Genomic DNA, 12,186 nt, shown 5'->3' with positions numbered 1-12,186 from the left:
TCTTTCCCTTTTCTATCCCCCTCCATAGTGTGTTTGTGTGTGTATGTGAGGTTGCATACACTCCACCACCCCCCAACCACACCCCCCCCCCCCCCCGGCTCCCCCACAGCTGCATTTGAATGTGAATAAATTAATCCAAGTCAATCATAACATCATTTTGCTGTGAGTTATTAGTGAATTAGGTCACACAAACTGAAGGTTTGGAGAAACAGTCCCAGATTCTAGACTCCTCCTAAAAACACCTTTCAACAAAGAACAATACAGCACAGGAACAGGCCCTGTACAGGTCATGAGACCAACCTTTGTCAAAACCCTCACACTTCCTTGTGCCGTATCCCTCTTTACCCATCTTATCCATGTGGTTGTCAAGATGTCTTTTGAACGCCTTTAATGTATCTGCTTCCACAACCTCCCCTCGCAACGCGTTCCAGGCACTCACCGCCCTCTGCGTAAAAACCCTGCCTCGCACATCTCCTCTAAACTTTGCCCCATGGACCTTAATCCTATGCTCCCTGGTGACTGGCCCCTCCACCCTGGGAAAGAGTGCCTGCTCATCCACTCTATCCACGCCCCTCTGCACCTTCTGCAAAGCCTCTACATCCTTCTGGTAGTGTGGCGACCAGAATTGTGTGCAATATTCCAAGTGCGGCCTTAGCAAGGTTCTGTACAACTGTAGCATGACTTGCCAGTTTTTATACTCGATGCCCCGTCCAATGAAGGCAAGCATTCCGTATGCTTTCCTGACTATCTTGGCCACTTGTTTTGCCACCTTCAAAGATCTGTGAACCTGCACGCCCAGATCTGACTTTCTATATTCCTAAGAGTTTTGCCATTAACGGTATATTTCCCCTCTATGTTAGACCTACCAAAATGCATTACCTCACATTTGTCTGGATTAAACTCCATGTGCCCGTTACTTGCAGACAGGGAGAGGATAAGGAAGTGTAGTTTCCCTCTTTCCTGTCCATAACAGATTTGTTATTAACTAAATTTTGTTTAAGGTTAAGATTCTTGTCTGTCAGTAAAAGCTGCACTTAGACACTGTAAACCTCTTTGAAAATTGTGCTTAATTTCAATCGAAAAATATTAAAATACTATCTCTAAAATTCATTTTCTCTCAATTGTTCAATATTTAGTTCTATTTTTGGGGTTTTGTTTTTTAAGAAAATATTTTTATTCAAACAAACTTTTTTAGTGTTACAAAAATAACCCCAACACAAACTACCCAACCAAATGTTGTTCAAACAAAATTTTACAATATTACAAAAATAACTCCGACACAACACAATGCAACCTATCCCAACCAAATACAATGCCAATAATCCCTGCCCCCAACCCCTCCCCAAGTTCCCCCCCCTCTACAAAGAGACCCTAATGAACTAACCAACCCTCCCCCTGCATCCCCCCCCTCCCCTCCTCCCAACAGCTGACGGTAACCAGCTCCCTTAGAAAAGGCAATACAGGGCTGCCACCTTGAGTAAAACCCATCTAACGACCCCCTCATCCCATACTTGATCTTCTCCGGGTATTTGGGGTTTCGCTTTATGTCCTTCTACCAATTCCTTGTAGCAGAAATGGATTATTCAAATTTATATCAGCATTTTCATGGAAGTAACAAGCGAGCCACTAGGGGCCAACAGTCAAATGAGATTTACTTTTTAAGAAGTTTTTTTTAAAATATTTTTTTATTCTCCTCCTTTTTCACATTTTCTCCCAAATTTACACCCACCAACAATAAACAATAATCAGTAACAAATATGTCAATCCCCATATCAATAACCACAATCCCATCCTCCCACCAAACCCCAAACATTAGCCCGCATGTTCACATAAACAAATGACAAAAAGAAATTAGGGATCACCCACAGTCGCCATTAACACACACAGCCCCCCTCCCACTCACACGCCCCAACTAATGTTCGATGTTATCCAGTTTTTGAAAGGGCATAATGAATAATGTCCATGAATTGTAGAACCCCTCCATCCTTCCCCTCAGTTCAAACTTAACCATCTCAAGAGTCAAGAATTCCAACAGGTCCCCCCCGCCACGCCAGGGCACAGGGTGGAGAGGTTGCTCTCCAACCTATCAGGATCCGCCTTCGGGTGATCAACGAGGCGAAGGCTACAACATCTGCCTCCGCACCCATTTCTACCCTGGCTGGTCCGACACCCCGAATATGGCCTCCCAGGGGCCCGGGTCCAGTTTCACGTGCACCGCTTTAGAAATTACCCTAAAAACCTCCTTCCAGTAATCCTCTAGCTTTGGACAGGACCAAAACGTATGAACGGGATTAGCGCCCCCCCCCCACAACGTTCACACACATCTACTACTTCAAAGAATCGGCTCATCCTCGTCCTCGTGAGGTGTGCTCTATATACCACCTTCAGCTGTATCAGCCCCAACATCGCGCACGAGGTGGAGGCATTCACTCTCCGGAGCACCTCACACCAGAACCCCTCCTCCATATCCTCTCCTAACTCTTCCTCCCACTTTGCTTTGATCCATTTCAGTGGTGCCTTCTCCTGTTCCAAAATACCTCCGTACACCGCTGACACTAACCCCTTCTCCAGTCCCCCTGTCGTCAGCACCTCCTCCAGCAATGTGGAGGCCGGCTCCACCGGGAAGTTCTGTACATCCTTTCTGGCAAAATCTCGAACCTGCATGTATCTGAACATTTCCCCCTGCTCCAGCCCATACTTCGCTTCCAGCTCCTTCAATCCTGCAAACCGACTCCTAAGAAAGAAAGCTTTTAGTGCCTTAATCACCTTCTCCTCCCATTTCTGAACATTTCCATCCCATCTTCCTGGCTCTAATCTGTGGTTCCCCTGAATAGGCATTTCGCTTGACACTGCCCCCAACCCGAAGTGTTGACGAAACTGCCTTCAAATTCTCAATGAAGATATTATTACCGGACTCCCTGAGTACGTCCCCGGGGCTATCGGGATCGGCGCTGTTGCTAGTGCTTTCAATCCCAACCTCCTGCACAAACTCTCCTCCATTCTGACCCACTGGGAGTCAACCCCTCTGACCCAGCTCCGCACATTCTCCACATTCGCCACCCCGTAGTAATGCATCAGGTTCGGAAGACCCAAACATCCTGCCTGTCTTCCCCTCGGTAGCAGCACCTTTCTAACTCTGGCCACCTTCCCTCCCAATATGAACAAAGTAATCCTTCCCTCAATCTCTCTGAAAAAAGCCTTTGGCAGGAAAATCAGCTGGCATTGAAAAATAAACAGCAATCGCGGCAACGCGTTCATTTTAACCGCCTGTACCCGACCCGCCAGTGACAGAGGGAGACCAACCCACCTTGCCAGATCAGTTTTCACTCTCCCCACCAAATTAGAAATGTTGTACCTGCAAAGCCCCCCCCCCCCCCCCCCCCCCCCACTTCTGGGCAACCTGCACCCCCAGGTACCTAAAGTGAGTCCCTGCCCTACGGAATGGCAGCCCCCACCCCACTCCAAGACACCACAAAATACTCACTCTTGTTTAGATTTAGTTTGTACCCCGAGAAAGACCCTAACACTCGAAGCAGCTCCAATATTCCCCCTATCGACACACTCAGTTCCGACACGTATAACAGCAAGTCATCGGCATATAAGAACACTCTATGCTCTATCCCCCTCTCCCGCACTATTCCTTTCCATACCCCCGAACCTCTTAATGCAATGGCCAATGGCTCAATCACGAGTGCAAACAGCAGGGGGGACATAGGATATCCTTGCCTAGACCCACGGTGGAGAGAAAAGTATCTCGAGCTAATGTTGTTTGTGCAGACACTCGCCCTCGGCTCCTTATATAATAGCTTTACCCAGTTCAAAGTCTTGGTCCAATCCCAAACCGCTCCAGAACTGCCATCAAATACCCCCATTCTACCCAGTCGAACGCCTTCTCAGTGTCCAATGCCATACCCACCTCTCTTTCCTTCCCCTCTGCCGGTGCCATAACGATGTTCAATACCCTTCTAACGTTTGAAAAGAGCTGCCTCCGTCTCACGAACCCCCTCTGATCTTCACCTATCACCTTCAGGAGGCACTCAACCAGCCTACCCACCAGTACCTTCGCCAATACTTTTGCGTCCACATTCAGAAGTGATATGTGATTTGTTATGTTGTAGGTGTAACATAAGCGGCTTCCTTGTGGTGCACTTGACAAAGGAAGGTTCAGACGTGGAGATAACTTCAACACGTTTATTAAACTATTTACACTTCTATTACTTGGGTTCGACACTACTGCTAATCCTAATATAGCTACCCAGACTGACTAACCAGTTGCTGCAATCCACATGGTGGGTGTAATATTGTATCAACCCTGTGTCTGTACTCACTGACTGTCTCCACTGGAAAGAGGCAGATCATGTTTGTGGTGTCCTTTATATATGGGTTGGTGTAGTGCCCCCCTGTGGTCGTGTCACCTCCTTGTGTATTGTGAATGTCCATTGGTCGTATCCTATCTAACTGATCTATTGGTTGAGTGTGTGTGTGTGATGTCTTTGGTGCTCCCTCTAGTGTCTAGCTAGCCTACATGCATTTACATTGATGCACATCACAACATCCCCCCCCTTTTTTATATGTTACATATTTTCTGCACACTTTGAGAAAATTGAACAAAAAACAGGTAGATAAGTTAAGGTATATACAAGTCATCGGAACAGTGATTAAACAATAAGTCCAAATCATTTGTGTGAGTCCAAAAACCATCAATCATCATGGTCAAATGTCTCTCTTGGTTCTGAACGCCATCAACGTCCCTGTGCCACAGGAACCAAGAAGTGGTCAAATCACTTCCCTGTCTGATTTGGAGTCCCTTTCTTTTTTCGATATTTGTGATGGTGCTGTCGGATGGCATCTTGTAGCTGATAAGGTGTTGACGTTGAAGAGGTACCATCAACAATATCATTCGAGGTTGTGGAAGTGCCATATGTTGAAGTTGGATAAGACTGTACATACTGGTTCTGGCCATGTGCTGTGCAGGAAGGGTGATCCTGCTGAGAACCGTTGAAGCTTGTCGAATTGGAAACAGAATTGCTGTTCGCATAAATACCTGGTGATGGTGTGAAACTAGAACCTTGCATCTGATAGGAATGTGCCATCTGGCCAGGCTGGGGTGCAGCAAATCCTGGGCTGTAACTAAGGCATCCAGTCTGTAGTGCAGATTGCACTTGCGGTAGTCCTCCTTCGGTCTTGAGTCCATTAGTGGGCAATCCGTAGTGCTGGCCTGTTTGAGAAAATGCTGCATAGACTGCTGGCTGCTGCATGCCTGAATACTGGGTTTGTCCAGCATGAGCTGTCATTGGCTGCACTGCTGGTGTGGAAAAAATGTGTGTATAGAGCTGTGGTGAATATTGGTGTATTCCTCTTGGACGGTAGCCGCTGCTTGTTATTACTGACCCAGTGTGATTGTTAAGTGATCCACCTTCTGTCATTGTGGCATCTGCTGTCACCCTGAGCGTGCCATCACTGAGGTTGCGGCACTCCCTGTCTGGAGTAAAGTCCGGCTTACGTGAATCAGAGTCGGCATTTGGTTGCTCCCCATCTGGAGTCTGGTCTGTTTTAACTGAGTCAGTGTTGGTTTGTTTATGCTCCCCGTCCGGAGTCTTAGCAGGTTCGCTGGAGTCAGCTGAGATTTCTTGAAGCTGCACTTCTGGAGTCAGAACATGCAGGAATGCTTTGACTTGTGGAGAGGTTTGAGCGAATGAGGGTGGAAATATCATGGTGTCACCGGAGTCACCAGTGGTCTCACAGTGATCACCGAGTGCCTCTGTACACACTAGCTGAGGTCTGTCACTTTGCATTGGAAGTGGGATGCTGTTGTCACTCGTCTCACACACCGTGGGTAGATCCTCAGTGGCTGTTGTTGTCCACTTGGTTTGGGTAAATTGTCAGAGTCTTCATCTGCTGGCACAAGCAATGTGGGTGGACTGTCATTGTCTTGCTGTTGTCCTTCATTTGGGCTTGGACTGTCATTGTCGCTTTGTTCTTCACTGTAGCATGATAGACCGTCATGGTCGTCCTGCTGTGCACTGGAGCGTGGTAGACTGTCATAGTCTTCTTGCTGTTTACTTGAGCATGGCAGACTTGCATCATCTGCCGCTAGTTGGTTAGAGGAGTTTTATTTAATTTCCTGGTTCAATTTGAGGCGTTGTGCTGTCATTCCAGGTGAAGGAAGGTTGTTTTACAGCTTTAAAAGATTTTTTCTTTGATTTGGGATGTTTCCCCTTTAAATGGGCGTGGTCCTGGACCTCTGACGTCATGACGCATGTGACCTAGCGCGTAGGAAGCGATTGTGCATACGCAGATCGCTGTTCCTTTACCGATGGCCGTTTTCGTGATTGCGCCTGCGTGGCGTCTCGCGCATGCGCAAGCGGACCTTCCCGTTCTGTGCGCTTCTCGCGCACCTGTGCAAGTGCTGTCCCTTTAGAAAGATGGTCGTCAATCAAAACTGTTCTCTGCTCCGGGATCTTGGCCTTGAGGTGAGTACTGGCGCTTCTCTTACCTTTTCTTGCTGGTTGGAGTGTGTTTTCCTCACAGTATTTGCTGAATTTGTCCAGGGCTGCCTGGAAGTCGCTACTGTTTTGCCCCTTGGAGAACTTGAATTTTTAAAAGATTTCTTCTGCTTTGGCACCGGCGATGGTGAGGAGAAGCTCTGTTTTTTCAGGATCAGCCACATCTTCTAGTTCGGCTGCCACCAGGAAGATTTCAAACTTTTGCCGGAATGCCCGCCAGTTTTCGCGGAGATCGCCATGGCACTGGAGTTGCTGAGGAACCCGGATCTCGAACATCTTGCCTGTGTATCGTTGCTGGTTGTCACTGTACGCTGAGGTATGGCTATCTGGATTGAAACAGTTCAGTCCTGGCACCATGATTTGTTATGTTGTAGGTGTAACATAAGCGGCTTCCTTGTGGTGCACTTGACAAAGGAAGGTTCAGACGTGGAGATAACTTCAACACGTTTATTAAACTATTTACACTTCTATTACTCGGGTTCGACACTACTGCTAATCCTGCTATAGCTACCCAGACTGACTAACCAGTTGCTGCAATCCCCGTGGTGGATGTAATATTGAATCAACCCTGTGTCTGTACTCACTGACTGTCTCCACTGGAAAGAGGCAGATCATGTGTGTGGTGTCCTTTATATATGGGTTGGTGTAATGCCCCCCTGTGGTCGTGTCACCTCCTTGTGTATCGTGAATGTCTATTGGTCGTATCCCATCCAACTGATCTATTGGTGTGTGTGTGTGATGTCTTTGGTGCTCCCTCTAGTGTCTAGCTAGCCTACATGTATTTACATTGATGCACATCACCACAATATGGGCCTGTATGACCCACACTCTGTCGGATCCTTATCTTTTTTTAGCAACAGGGAAATCGATGCCTGCCCCAAAGTTTGTGGCAACACCCCCTTCCCTATCGCCTACTCAAACATCCCCGCCAGCTTATCCTTGAATTTTTTATAATATTCCACCGGAAACCCATCCGGCCCTGCCACCTTCTCCGACTGCATCCTCCCAATCGCATCTTTTGTCTCCTGCTCCACTATCGCTCCTTCTAATGTAGCCCTGTCCCCCTCCCCTAACCTCAGGTACTCCAACCCATCTAGAAATTCCTGCATCTCACGGTCTCCCCAATCCTCTCACAAAATTCCTCAAAAACCTTGTTAATCAGATCCGGAGCCACCACCAACGTCCCTGCCCTATCCCTCACCTGAACAATTTCCCTTTCCGCTACCTCCCGCCAGAGCTGACCTGCTAACCTTATCTCCATGTTCGTAAACTGCACCCCTTGCTTGTCTCAGTTGGCGCACCGCCTTCCTGGTAGATAGTCGGTCAAAGCTCGCTTGTAGTTCCTTCCTCTTTTCCAGTTTCGCTGGGTCCCTATCTTCTGCATAACTCCTATCTACCTCCAACATCTCATCTATTACCCACTGCCGCTCCAACCTCTCCTCTTTGTCCACCCTGGCCTTAAACAAAATCACCTCACCCCCACCACCACCTTTAGAGCCTCCCAGACGACTGCCTTCGACACCTCACCAGTACAGTTGAAACCTACATATTCCTCAATTACCTTTTCAATTTTGTCACAGAACCCTTGGTTCCCCCAAAGGTCCCACATCTAATTTCCACCCTGGCCTCTGCGCTGCCCCCTTCTCCAGTACCATGTCCACCCAATGCAGAGCATGATCTGACATTGCAATTGCCGAGTATTCCGACCCCTTAACCCCAGCCAGCAAAGCCTTCCCACCACAAAAAAGTTGATCCGCGAGTATACCTTATGGACTATTAAGAAAAACAAGTACTACCGTTACCTCGGGTGCAGAAACCTCCAAGGGTCCACCCCTCCCATTTCCACCATTAGCCCAGCTAATGCCTTCGCCCCACCTGATGGGACCAGCGAGTGCGGCCGTGACCTGTCCAACCTTGGCTCCTGCACCAAGTTCCAGTCCCCCCCCCACTATCAGTTCATGTGTGTCCAAGTCGGGGATGACCCCAAACACCTTCTTTGCGAATCCCACATCGTCCCAATTGGGACCGTATATACTTAACAGCGCCACTAGCCTCCCCTCCAGCGCCCCTGTCACAATCACATATCTAATCCCCTGATCTGCCACCACCTTCTCCATCTGGAAGTGTACCCTTTTGCTGACCATTACCGCTACCCCTCGAGCCCTTCCGTCAAATCCAGAATGAAGCACCTGACTAACACAGCCCTTTTTAAGTCTCACCTGGTCCTTCACCCTCAAGTGAGTCTCCTGCAGCATTGTTACATCGGCTTTCAAAATTTAAGATGCGCAAGTACCCTTGACCTCTTGACCAGACCTCCTAACCCCCTCACGTTCCACGTGACTATCCTAACTGGGGGTCTCTCATCCCCCCCACCCTTCTTATCCACCATCATCATACCACCGGGCCCTGCCCCATGAGCCCGTATCCATTATTAACATCGAACCCCTTCCCCCCCCCAAACCACCCCCCACCCCCCCTACATTTCCTCTCGAAAAAACATCTCCCAGCATCAATCCCTTCCCCCCCCCCCCCCCCCCCCCCCCTTGTTCGCCTCGTAGGCCCATCAAAACCTGTTAACCAGGCTCCAATGTCCGCAGCACTCCTCTCACCTCACCTCTGTTCACTAGCCAACTTTAGTAAGCTAGCACGGGTGGCTCCCCCCGCCAAGGTATACCGTCCCCTCCCACCCAGTCCCAGAGAAAGAAAAAACTAAAACAACAATCCAATGCATACCATTCACTAAAATAAGATCTAACCGTCGCAACACAGAATGCCAATGAACCCAACCAATAACTTGAACACTGTAACAATGTGAAGTAAAGTAAATTACAATACACGTCAGTAAAAAGAAAGTTATAACATTTATACATTTTCCAGCTCCCAATCACAGTCCACAGTCTCTTCCAGCTCCGCTCCTCACGTCTGTCCCAAGCCTTCTGCCTTCACGAACGCCTCAGCCGCCTCCACTGTCTCGAAATAAAAGTCTTTGGCATCATACATCACCCTCAGCTTCGCCGGGTATACCATACCAAATCACACACCCTTTTTGTACAGTGCCGCCTTCACTTGCCCGAACGCCGCTCATCTTTTTGCCAACTCCACCGTCAAGTCCTGGTAGATCCGAACTCCAGCACCATCCCACTGCACCTCGCGCTTCTGCTTCGCCCAGCTTAACACCTTCTCCTTCATGCAGTACTTATGGAAGCAGATAATTACTGCTCTTGGCGGCTCATTCACTTTGGGCTTCGGCCTTAATGACCGATGAGCTCGGTCCAGCTCATACCAGGAGGGGTTCTTACCCTCCCCCATCAACTCCGCCAACTTCTTAGCGAAGTACTCTGTTGGTCTAGGGCCCTCTGTCCCTTCGAGCAAACCCACAATTTTCAGATTGTGCCGCCTCGAGATGTTCTCCAAGTCCTCGAGCTTTGCTCAGAGTCCTCTGTTGACCTCCACCACCCTCCGCTCGTACCCCATTGAGGTGAACTGGTCGCTGTGCTGCGACACGACCTCCTCCACTTCCTTCATCTTCTCACCCTGCGCTCTCACCTCGGCCGATGTCTTTGCCATAGCTACCCTCACCGGGGCGATTGCCTCCTCCACCAATGACTTCAATGCGACCGCCATCTCCTTCCTCAAAGCCTCCATGTGCCTCGCAAACTGCTTTTCCAGCTCGACAGCCATCACCTCGGTCATCTTCTCCACCTTAAGCAGTGCGGTCCCACCAGGCGGTCCGGCATCCGCCATCTTGTCAGCACTTTTGCTTGTTCTCTCATTCAACGGCCAGCCGCGTTTCCTCCCTTCTTTGACGCTGCTTTTCGCATCCTTTAGCGATTTATTAATTTTCCTTTTTTTTTCCACCCTTCTTTCCTTCTTCAATCTTTTTTTTTATAGAAAAACAAAAAATTCTTCCTTCAAAAAAAAAGAAAAATATACTTTCACCAAGTTTCTTTAAAACTGCTTTCTCTTCTTTTTTGCATTCCTCCAGAATTCCCCTGGGACCGGACTTCAGTCTTGTTACATCATTATAGGCGGGAGCCACCCGCTGTGGGACATCTCAAATTCATCGCGCCCTGGCTTCGGGCCTGCCTCCTCAACCTCCGTTTAGTTCCGCCCCCGCTGCTCCGACCTCCGCGCGCTGGGCCCGACACCTCAGCATCTGCCGCCCGACACTCGCGCGGGGTTCCTCGCCGGTTTTCAAACCGGCCCGGATTGACGCCCGGGGGGGGGCGAGCGAAGAATCTGGGAAGCTCCCGAAAGTGCTGCAAGTAGTGGCCACCGGCGGAAGCTCCCCTTGATGCGGCCAACCCGCTCGCAAACGCCACCGGAAGTCACTTTTTAAGAAGTTTAAGGAACATTTTCGAAAAGTTCTGGGAATTTATATTTGACACAACAAAATGGAAAGTTGGAAGTTTTGTTCATGATTCAGAAACATTTTATGAAAACCTGTTAATATGACTGAACTAAATCGGATAGTTGTCATTATTATCTGCCACCTTGAGCTACCTGTTGTAGATATTAGGACCTTTCAGTGATTGAGCATACTAGTTCATTGCAAACAAAATATAATTGACAAAGTAAAAGCTGCATGGAAGCCCCAGATATAACAATTCCTGCTACTTCTGTTCCCTGTACCTGTGCTCCCTGCTCTGGTCATCATTCAATATTATCCACTCCTTTGCTGGTGATTAGGAACATAGCAACAGGATTAGACCATTTAGCCTATTTAGTCTGCTCCTCTATTCAATTAGATCATGGCTGATCACCCATCTCAACAACACTTTCCCAAATTATCTCCACATCCCTTGATGGCACTGATCTCTTTAACCAATCAATTTATATCTTGAACATGCTCAAACATTCAGCTTTAACAGCCCACTTGGGTAGAGAATTCCAAAGATTCGGCATCTTCTGAGTGAAGAAAGTCCTCCTCATTTCAGAATTAAATGGCCTACCCTTGTTCTGAGATTATGTCCCCAGGTTCCAGACTCACCAGCCAGGACAATATCCTATTCTATCCACCCTGTCACATCTTGTAAGAATTTTGTAAGTTTCATTGAGATCACCACTCACATTTCAAAGCTGTAGAGAATACAGGCTCGGTTTTCTCAATCTCTCCTCATAAGACAATCCCACCATCTGAGGGATTAGTCTGGTGAAGCTCTGTTGTATTCCTTCTATGCTAGATATGACCTTCCAGAGTTGAGAAGACCAAAACTTTAATAATATTAATAATCTTTATTGTCACAAGTAGGCTTACATTAACACTGCAATGAAGTTACTCTAAAAAGCCTCTAGTTGCCACACTCCAGCACCTGTTTGGGTTCAGAGAGGGAGAATTCAGAATGTCTAATTCACCCAACAAGCACGTCTTTCGAGACTTGTGGGAGGAAACCGGAGCACCCGGAGGAAACCCACGCAGACATGGGGAGAACATGCAGACTCCGCACAGGCAGTGACCCAAGCAGGAATCTAAACCTGGGACCCTGGTGCTGTGAAGCATCTGTGCTAACCACTGTGCTACCATGCCAGCCTACCCATCCTTGTGGTATTTACATAGGCAAACATCCTCTCCAGGACCCCTATTACATTCTACTCAGGGGATTGATCCAAGAAAACAATTTCTGAAGTGGGAGTATCCTTGCTCCGTGAACAGGCTAGCATCACAATCAGTATATCGGTT

The sequence above is a fragment of the Scyliorhinus torazame genome, chromosome 22 (genome assembly GCF_047496885.1).
Source record: "Scyliorhinus torazame isolate Kashiwa2021f chromosome 22, sScyTor2.1, whole genome shotgun sequence".
Taxonomy (NCBI): Eukaryota; Metazoa; Chordata; class Chondrichthyes; order Carcharhiniformes; family Scyliorhinidae; genus Scyliorhinus; species Scyliorhinus torazame.
This window is presented reverse-complemented; position numbering follows the sequence as displayed.